We start from the raw sequence: 10,784 nt of genomic DNA, 5'->3' as shown, positions 1-10,784 counted from the left end.
GTTCACTGAATATCCCTATTTATTTTGGGAACTTTAGCACATCTGTAAATCAGATGAAAGACAAACAGAGGTGACTGAGAAAGACTTGAATGAATTGTGGAATTCTAGGACTTTCACACTGTCAGATGCAGACAGAAAGAATCTCATCGTCCGTCAATCTTTAGGAATCATGTAGAATTTTAGGTAGCAGCAGCTGAAATTAAAGACTTAGCTGAATAAAATACAAGAGAAGAAAATGCTATTATTGCATGAAATCCAAAATTAAATAAGTGGGAACAAGAGTAAGAAGAATGGAAGTGAACTACATATAATAGAAGTGAAAATGCTCATATCCAATGTCCACACGAACACTGTGTTCATCTAGTGCAAAGACCTTGGTTTCTAAATACCATTCTCCACATAAAGGAACCAGAGTTCCTTGGAAAAACGGCTGAGGCAGAGAAAACCACTGGTGAATTTAAATGCTCTTACAGTGTCAGAAAGCAAGAAAGTACTCAATGATTAATGGGGACATAACAAAAAAACCATAAGAACTAGCTTCAAAGATCCAACTGGTCAAATTTGGGACAATTGAAACATTTTTTTTAAAGGAAATAAATTATAACATTGCATTAAAAAAGGGTCAATAAAAATGTATGGGGGAGGGAGAGGAAAAAAACTCTTTGTAACAAAAGAATGTTAGCTATTATGTGTAGAAGGAATGATAAAAATAAAATCATCACTTTGCAAACAACAGTGTAGGAACTGATTTAGGCAAGAATCACCAAATGATGCTAAAAACCATAGGGTGAACGGATTGCCACATGCTCAAAGTTTCACCTAACATATGATTTATTGATACAAAGGACAAATAAAGGTATTTTTACAATAGTGAAAGTGTCTTAACCAAGGGATCAAAGTAAGCATCACCAGTAATGCATCAAATTAGCATTATGTATCTTTTGATAAGATGCAAGGGAAAGTATGCAAACCACCTATGGTTATGTGCAAAAAAAATTTAACCTGAAAGTAGTGGTGAGAAAACAAGTTCATACCGTAGAATATTGCACAAAACAATTGCCTTGGATTTGACAAACTTGTCAAGTTTGTAAAAGAAAAAAATAAAATAAAAACAGAGAAAAGAAAAGAAGAGGCAAAGGAATGGATATAGATTAAAGGAGACAAGACAATTTAATGCAAATTGTGATCCTCGAATAGATATAAATAAATAAATAAATAAATAAATAAATAAATAATAAAAGCCACATTAACACAACTTACTAGGAACTCACATGGGACAAATGGAGAAATTTTAATGAAACTGTTTATTAGATATTATTGTGCTCATATGCAAAGTCCTAGATATGAAAATAATATTGTGTTCATATAAAAAGAAGTCCTTGTTCTTATGGGGCACCTGGGTGGCTCAGTTGGTTGAGTATCCAGCTTTGGCTCAGGTCATGATCTCACAGATCATGAGTTCGAGCCCTGTGTCAGTCTCTATGCTGACAGTTCATAGCCTGGAGCCTGCTTTGGGTTCTGTGTCTCCCTCTCTCTCTGCCCCTAACTCACTCACATTCTGTCTCTGTCTCTCTCAAAAAAAAATAAACATTTAAAAAAATTTTTAAAAAGAAGTCCTTGTTCTTATGAAATACATGTTGAAGCATTTAGACTAAAACATCATTATGTTTGCAACTTAATTCCAAATATCTCAGCAAAAAAGACATAAAGATAAAATGGATACATTGATAGATATCTTCTTTTTCTTTTTTTTTTTTTTTTTTTTTTGAGAAACAGAGACAGTGTGTGAACAGGGGAGGGGCAAAGAGAGAGAGAGATACTAAATCTGAAGCAGGTTCCAGGCTCTGAGCTGTCAGCACAGAGCCCGATGTGGGGCTCGAACTCACAAACTGTGAGATCATGACCTGAGCTGAAGTCGGACACTTGACAGACTGAGCCACCCAGGCTCCCCTATGTTGACAGAATTTTTAAAGCAAATGTAACAAAAATGATAAAAATTAGAACTTATAAGGGAAAGATATATGTGTGCCCATTATACTATTCTTTTAACTTTTTATAGGATTTAACTTTTTTTTTTTAATTTAGAAAAGATAATGCTCATTTCTAAGCGGCTCAATGCAGTGGCTGAGGAAACCCCTGAAATCCCAAACAGATAATAATGTCTCTTGGCAGCTATGTCAACAGATCTTCTGCAAGTTCCCACTGGTACATAATGCTACTTGGTCATCACAGGTCACCACCAATGGGCAAAATAAAAACACAATGTAAATAATATCAGATAAGAAAGTTTCATTTCCATTCAAGTCACATCTGGCTTTCTTTGAGAGCATGGCAGTTAAGTGACCAAAATTCGTTGCTAGGCACAAGAGACTGTATAGAACTTGTTAGAATTGATGACAGTCAATCTGTTAAAACTGGTGGTAGGTTTCCCTAATGAACACCGAAATTTCTACATAAAATTAAATAAAAAATTTAAACAAAAAACAAAAAACTTTGCTTAAACTGTTAAGCCTGCTAAGTCAAACTGACCCACCATACCACTCTAAAGCTTCTGAAAAGTAAGTTGCCTTCTCTTTTTGTCAACATGGAGAATTGAAGTTACTTGATGGTTTAGAAAATTATTCATTCATTCAACAAATATTGATTGAGCAGTGTTATAGGTGCAACAAGACAGAAATAAGCAAATATGTAATATAATGTCAGTGCTATAAGGGGAAAAAAAGAAAGCAGTGTCATGAAGGAAAAGGATGGCAAGAAAATAAAAAAAATAATAATTTTTGGTAGGGTGGTCAGACAATGCCTATAGAGATGAAGAATTGAAGACATAGTGAATGTCCAGGAAATAATTTATAGTCCAATTTGGCCTTGCATAGCATACATATGTAAGAAGTTGGATTTAAGGCTGACAATGATGTTGGGGCTAGGGCTGAGAAGCCTTGAATACCAAGCTAAGTTGTTTAGACTTTATACAATGAGAAATAAATGAAATGAAATGATGTAATCAGTGTTGTGCTCTTATTTTTTTCCCAAAGAATTTGATACTGTATATTAAAGTTTTGTAAATTCAATTTCTTCAAACCTCAAGGAAAAAGCAATTTAATTTTCTTTACAGCCATATTCTGTTGATTGCCCTAAAGGAAAATGTGCATATTTTAGTCAACTCTCAATTATCTGTATAACATGGAAGCACTGTCAAGAAAGGAGCCCAAAATTTGTGTCAAAGCCACACCGTGAGATTGAGATCATGATCTGATTTCCTGAAGCAACCAAAATTGTATGAGGAGCAGTTTCATTAAAGTATTCCTCTGGACAGCAAGCAAATAGAGAAACCTGACACTATGAGGAGTTACCCTGCTGCTCATGAATGTTTGTTTTGTTTCTACTCAATAAGCTTGTTGGGGAGGAAGAAGTTTTCTCTGCCATTCAAGATTCTTCTGGTTGGTCTAAGTTAAATTGACATCAGACAGATTAACAGGAGAAAAATCAAATTTAATTTTGGAGATACAGGAATCCCACATATATGAAAGATTCAAAAACAGAAAAGTAAAATGAGGTATATTTATGTATGCCATCCTGAACCAAGGATAAGGGGGCAGAGGTGTGGGACTTCAAAAGGAAGAAAAGGAATTCACAAGAGATGAAAAAGACTAAATGTTTGGCAAACAAACGTTTACTGGGCCATACAGAAACAATGAGACATACAGAGAAATTTTAACAAATAGACTCTATGCTAAATTCCTTCCTGTCTACCATCTCTTTTCATATTATAATGTAGTTATCTATAGTGATAGCTCTATTTCTATAGCAGGTCCTCCATCTAAATTCCTTTAGGCAGTTAAGGAAAAAGTCAAAGTTTTCTCCTGAGTTTTTGGTTCTTGATTGTCCTCAGCTCAAAATACTCTGCATGTCAAAGTGGCACATCTTGGGGCAATTCATTCTAAACTCTACCAGCTAATCTTTGATCTTGTGTCACAAGTGTCTCAGTCGACCAAGGTAAATCCAGATAAAGGTGATACAAAACAGATTACATATTTTCAATAGAAAGATTAACATGGAACACAGATGATCCATGTATAGTCAACAATGCAAAGCACTGAAATTATACTACAAAGTATCAACAAATATCCACAGTTTAATACTTTGGAAATGAATGAAGATAATAAATAGAATTATTTTAAATTACTCAGGCATTAGCTCTTCCTCTGTATTTCATTACTTATTCATTTATTTGTTCACCAAACATTCACTGGAGTACCAGACAGGCAAAAGGCATTGCTGTGAACTGTGAGGAGCAATGTCCATAATTATTTCCACTTTCCTAGTAGCAATCTGTTATAATTCAATGTAGCTTTATAATTTTAAAATTAGAGCCTTAAATTTGGATAGCTGTACAATCTAAATTTCTCTAGCATTGTCTTATATGTTGAGGCTCTAGACTTATAAGGTTTCCATTCATAAGTTATGTGGCATTGGACAAGTTAAATATCTGTCTGGGGATCATTTTCTCATCTGTGAAATAAAAATAGTTCTCTCAGATTTGCTCTTACTGAAGTGAATCAATGATGAAAATAGACAATTCTGAGCATCAGAAGACCTTCTAATTTACCTGATGCATGATCCCTATAGTTCTGAAAAGCAAAAAAAAAAAGTAATTTAGAAAAATAAGGGCTTACGTCTGGAGTGTGTGTGTGTGTGTGTGTGTGTAAAGATGACAGTGTATAACTGAGGACTTGATGAATGAGATTGGGGTGAGTATGGAGGGGATATGAAAGACTAATCATTTCTGAGCAATGATGGAAAGATTTTACTACTGACATTTACAACTATGAATGTTTCTACACTTGATCTGAGCTCAAGAAAAACAAAATAAGTGCATATATTCCATAAGGTTGCTGAGAAAACTGAGATTAGGCTTATGAAATACTTAGAGTCTAGCACTTAGCAATAACTCAGTCAATGTTTAGTGATGACTATTATTTGTAATTATTATCATTAGAATAAATGATGAAATTATTAAAAGTATTATTAGAAGCTCAGAATAAAGTCTTAAATATTTTTATTATGCTAAAAACACAGAGATTCAATATGTATGTGTTTGCCTTGTACCAAGAAGGAAAAGAAAACAGAACCATGTTACAAATTACAATATAATATCATGTATTTATAGCTTCAAGATACAAACAGGAGTAGTAGTTATTAAACTGATGGGGACAAGAGGGACTTGTAATGCCTAATTACCCCTCCCTTTGGGATTAGCATAAAGTCACTTTTCCTGATCATTAGAGGGTACAGGTTCACCCATAAGTATGGACCAAATGAATAATGAACAGATCCACTGACAGACACCTTGAGAAATAAGATAATTCAGATGGTCAAGCCTGACACCTGAGGCACAGAATTCACTTTATAAACTCATCATAGTTGTGTTAGCAATAAAATCTCACACCTTTTTTTTTTAATTTTTTTTCCTTGGTGGTGCCATCAGTTATTGTAGGTGATTTTTCTCCCATGTATTTGATATCCACAGGGCAAATGTTTTCACCCTGCTCAGTGAACTATGCTAAAACATCTTTCTGAAACCCTTCATTATTACCTTTGAAGGGATATAGGTCTTTAAAATCTCTTTACAGAGAACTTATACAGGGGGAAAAAAGCATTCTCATCCTCCCCTCCCCAAACACACACACACACACACACACACACACGACCATTATAAGCCCCCACTGGGTATATACTATCATCTCGTAATTAACAAAAACAGTGCCTTATACTTGCCTTTTTCTCACTTCCATAAAGCTGCTGGTTCTTGAATTTTCCAAGACACTGAGGAGAATTTTAAAGCTATTAGTGAATTGTGGAGAAATATTGGTCTTAAGGTGCTGTGTTTTGTTTGTTTGTTTCTTTTTTTAATTGTCTTATTTGTATTTTAAAAAGTTTAAATACAGAATATATGGCACTGTAGTCACAGGGTTAGAACAAGTTGCTTCTGGGGAACTTCTTCAGTTTAATCATCTTTTCCAACCTCACATTATTCCAGACCATCAGGAAAATTAGAGTATTTATGCCAGACACCCCTGACCTTAACATGTATTTCCTTTCCTTCTCCTGAAACCATTTGCCTGGGACTTTATCCTGAAGTTTTTAACAGATAAATGGGGGAAAACCCAACTGTACATTTCTAACACCTATCTGATTGTTATATTCTGTACTCATTCTAGAATCATCACATGTTATGATGGGAAGTTAGACACTCTCCTAAATATAGATGGCAAATGGAAATCCATTTTCATGGTTGGGAGCAAATTATTCAGATTCAGATACCAACCCCAGTCCCAGTAAACTAGTAACCCCCAACTAAACCCCAGTAAACCCCAAGCTAAGTAAACCTGTACCAGGTAGCCACCTTCCCTGACTTCATTTACTTATCTATAAAATGGCGATAAAAATATCCCATAAGATTGTTGTGAGGATAAATGTGATAACTTATTTTTAAATGTGTTAACTATTGTGATGCCTGGCATTTAGTAAGCATTCACTAATTTGTGGCTATTTTACAGCTTTCTTCATGTTTGCATGTTCCAATTGTAAACACAGACTTTCAAGTCAGAACCAGGTTCAAAGAATATTATGTATAAGATGTTTGTGCTAAAATTCACCTTTTTGAATCTCGGTTTATTCTTCTATTTTCTCAAAGGCATTCTGAGGATTAAATAGTGACCATAAAATACCTAACATACATCCTGGAACTTAATAATTACTCTGTAAGTGATAGTTTCTTCCCCCATTTCCATCACTATATATCCCAGCAAATATAAAAATGTAGTCAACATGTAACAGTCATAAATCTAAGTAATACTGTTGACTAGTCCATTCTTTGCTATTCATTGCCTGCCAACTGGAAAGCCAGTTGGAAACATGATGGCCTTGGCTTTGGCAAATGAGATATTGGCACAAGTGCACTGGGAAGCCTTTTTTGAAGGGCTTTTCTTTTCCCGCCCCCCTAATAAAAGGGACAGAAGAGGTTAGTTTCAACCCTTCCCTCCCATTTTATGCTTTAGCTGTGTCCATGATTTCTGGGCCTGCAGTAACCGTCCTGAGACCACGAAAGGAAGGCTAATATAATTGCAGAGATAGCAACCCTGGCATTATCCCATAGATAAACCAATGCCAAGAGCTGCCTATTCAGCATTTCTTGTTAACCAAGATAGTAACTATTATTTGGAGAGGTGAGTGGATTTTCTGCTACTTTTAAAGTGGTATCTCCCACTAGAGATATTAAACCTTTTTCTGTCTACAAATTAGCCCCAAAAACCAAAAGAAAAGAAAATATATAATTTTCACCCCCTGCTAACAATTTGAATCTAATCTTTAATTTTATGTATTTTTATTTATGTATGTATTTTATTTATACATGTATTTATGTATGTATGTATTTATGTATGTATTTTATTTATGTATTTTATGCATATTATGTATGCTCCTGGCCAGATTATTCCTTAGTCTTTATTCTAACATTTCTGGGAATTAGAATACAGAGTGATGCATGTAGGTAATGGTTTATTTAGTTCTCTTTTCAAATTTATATCTAAACTAAAAACTAAAGGATATCTCTAGTTATCTTTTAACCCTTACACTTCCTGAATTATCTTGTTCTTACACTTCAGAAAGAGGGAAAACTAGATACATATTACAAGGATGATGTGAATCTTAAAGTGATTCTTTGAGGTAGGTTCTATTAATATCATTCCCATTTCATATATGAGAAAACTGAGGAATTAAGAGGCCTAAAGTCCCTTAATTTGTAAGAGGCAAATCTAGGCAATCTGGATGCTATATTATACTATTTGGGCCTCATGTTCTTTATCAATAAAATATGATGGTTTGACTAGTTGGCCTTCTACATTTCCTTTCATGTCTAATTCTCTACTTCTTTCAGAATATTAACTGCCAGTTTCTCCAACGTCTGCTCTCCTCACTACTGTAATTAGAGAGAAGTATCATCAACAGGGAGACAGTTTAGCATACATTTTTTAGTCACTTTTACTATGTTTATGGCCACGGGAAATTTACCTAACTTCTTCACATCTAATTCCCTTATTTGTGAAACTATATATGGTATCACATAGTGATTTGATCTGAGACTTCAATAAGATCATCCATATAAAGTACCTAATGCACAGGGCTTGGTATATAATGCTCAACAAATATTAGTCATCATTTTTGTTGTTACTGCTATTATATTAACCTCTGAAAACTTAACTTCAAATAAGTTGGTGAGAATTCTCCTGTGAATTAAAATCTATTGTCATAAGAAAACCATCACTGACATATTTGATAAATTTCATTAATCTTATCCATAATATCATATTATTAAGTATTTTATTTGATGTATGTTCTGTTCCTGAATCCTGAAAAATAAACTTGAAATTAGCTTTCATTTTAGTAGGTCTATAGCAAAAGAAAAAAAAATCCACCAATGTTAGTAATAAAACAAAAGCACCATTTTTTTAATTTCTTGGGCCACAACAACTAGATATGTGATAGGGTGGTAAAAACAGGACAATTTAATTTCAAACATTACATTAAAAACTGGATTCCATCCAATTATCAGATCCTAACAATACACATCCCAAGCTACTTAAGGAATTGATGGAAGTGATTACTGAGCCACTAAATATTATTTACGAGTTTTTGAAGGACACAGTGTCTCTGATAGCAACAACTCACCATCTTTCTTTTAGAGAGGGAAAGGACAATTCTAAAAGTAATAAGCCAATCACCTTGACTAGTTGACCAGTGAATTTCCAACCATGCTCTTCAGAGCCTATCAAAAGAAAATCTTCTTAACCCCTTTCCACATGCTTTTATCTTTATCCCTCTTTTAACTTCAGTTGAAGTATACAGATATATGAAATTTGCATTAATATATACATATATAGAATATAAATTTTACAAATTGGACTTTATTTTTAAGAAAGGCCTTAAGGGCTAAGAAGCCAAGAGCAAATGAACAAAATTTTGAATTACTATGATTTAAAGGACACAAGAAAAAAATCACCACGTTGTTTAAAATAAATTAAATTTAAAAATTCATATTGTTTATTTCTAAGGCTTTAGATTCACAATGTTATGTCAAATGAGAATACGTACTACCAGAATGTTGGGATATTGGAAGTAGGGTTTTATTCTGTGTTCTTTAATTCTGTCATTCATAGTATTAACACTTAGCTATTACTGAAATCAACAAAGCCCAAAGTTGGGATTTATTTAGTTAAGGAGAGTAAGTGAATGAGCATCCCAACCATGACATCCAGATTACAGGAGTGACTATTAGTAACCTTTCACCTAAGGCATTTTTTAAAAATGCCTTGTCAAGAAAGTGTTCCTGGCCCTCCTGACCTATATGGTTAGAGGAGTACCTACCTGAACAGCTTGTGGAATTAAAATGAATTCAATATTGCTATCTCTCTGGGCCTTTTAACTCCTTCTTCTGCAGTATGCCAGGTAAATTCTGACTTTAATACTTTTTTGATGAAAGGTCACCAATGTCTCTAGCCTATAATGAGTCAACCTAATTGATTAAAATCACTCCTATGTGTTAAACCAGCACATTAAGTTCTGTAGCTTTTGTGGGCATATGCATGTCAGTCACTTTTGTCCAATCAAATAATACCCATAGAATCAATACCCACACATGCTTCTGACTCCTGCTAATACAAACTGATGTGGTCCTATAACCTTTTGGGTACATAAGCTGTATGCTTCCAGAGCAGGCTTCGTAGTCTCCATGAGGTCCATGTTGAGATCTAACTCCTATGGGTAGAGGAGCCGGGAAGGGAAGTGGTGGCGGGTACGTAGGAGAATTGGAACTTCTTTTTGTTTTTTGTTGTTGTTTATTTGAGAGAGAGAGAGAGAGAGAGAGAGAGAAAGCATGAGTGGGGAAGGGGCAGAGAGGGATAGAAAATCCCAAGCAGACCCAGCACTCTCAGCACAGAGCCCAACAGAGGGCTTGATCCCACAAACTGTGAGATCACGACCTGAGTCGAAATCAAGAATCCATTGCTTAACTGACCTAACCACCTAGGCGCCCCAAGAACTGGCACTTCTTTGTGAGACATCTCACCCAGGAGCAGTCATTAAAAGTTTCATTTCAAGGGGAATCTTCTCCCTTAGATGGGACAGGGAGGTAAGATCCCTTTGTCCCATGGGATTGAGACTTCAACTGGCACTACAAATCTGCAGCCTTTATAATCAGGCCTTGGGCTTGGTCCTTAGCCATATCTGCCCTGTGACTACGGGAAATAAGAGGACTCCTTCAAAGATGCCCTTGAAGATTTCTGATTTCCATCTTGTACTCTGCGTGATATTTTTATGACTTTGAATTTGTTCCTTTCACCCCATATGATTTCCAGGACCTTCTGAAACAGCCAACTGATCCATAATCTTATAATCACTATTGCTAACATAAGACCAAGTGCCACAGCACTTGATTTCCCACTCCTTGCCTTTCTACATTCGCTTATGCCTGTGCCACATGGGTGGAATTTTGAGTAATCATAAAGACACTGTAGGCCATGGGGCTCCTGGGTAGCTCAGTTGGTTGAATGTCCAATCCTTAATTTTGGTTCAAGTCATGATCTCACAGTTCTTGAGTTTGAGCCCCACATCAGGCTCTCGGCTGCAGTGGGGAGCCCAATTTAGATCCTGTGCCCCCTCTCTCTCTGCCATTCCCCACTCATGCTCTCTCTCTCTCTCTCTCTCTCTCTCTCTCTCTCTCAAAAATA

General features: G+C 35.3%; 2 non-coding genes across 2 annotated transcripts; both read left to right on the top strand.

Moving 5' to 3' along the window:
* Nucleotides 1-4,554: 4,554 nt before the first annotated feature.
* On the top strand, nt 4,555-4,634 carry LOC113604834 (small nucleolar RNA U2-19). Its single transcript, XR_003426857.1, has one exon. It is a non-coding gene; the product is annotated as a small nucleolar RNA U2-19 (small nucleolar RNA).
* Nucleotides 4,635-4,785: 151 nt separating this feature from the next.
* Nucleotides 4,786-4,855, top strand: LOC113604833 (small nucleolar RNA U2-30). Its single transcript, XR_003426856.1, has one exon. It is a non-coding gene; the product is annotated as a small nucleolar RNA U2-30 (small nucleolar RNA).
* The last annotated feature ends 5,929 nt before the right edge of the window (nt 4,856-10,784 follow it).

The sequence above is a fragment of the Acinonyx jubatus genome, chromosome C2 (assembly GCF_027475565.1).
Source record: "Acinonyx jubatus isolate Ajub_Pintada_27869175 chromosome C2, VMU_Ajub_asm_v1.0, whole genome shotgun sequence".
NCBI lineage: Eukaryota > Metazoa > Chordata > Mammalia > Carnivora > Felidae > Acinonyx > Acinonyx jubatus.
Note: the sequence above shows the minus strand (reverse complement) of the source record. Positions and strands in the feature narration are given on the sequence as shown.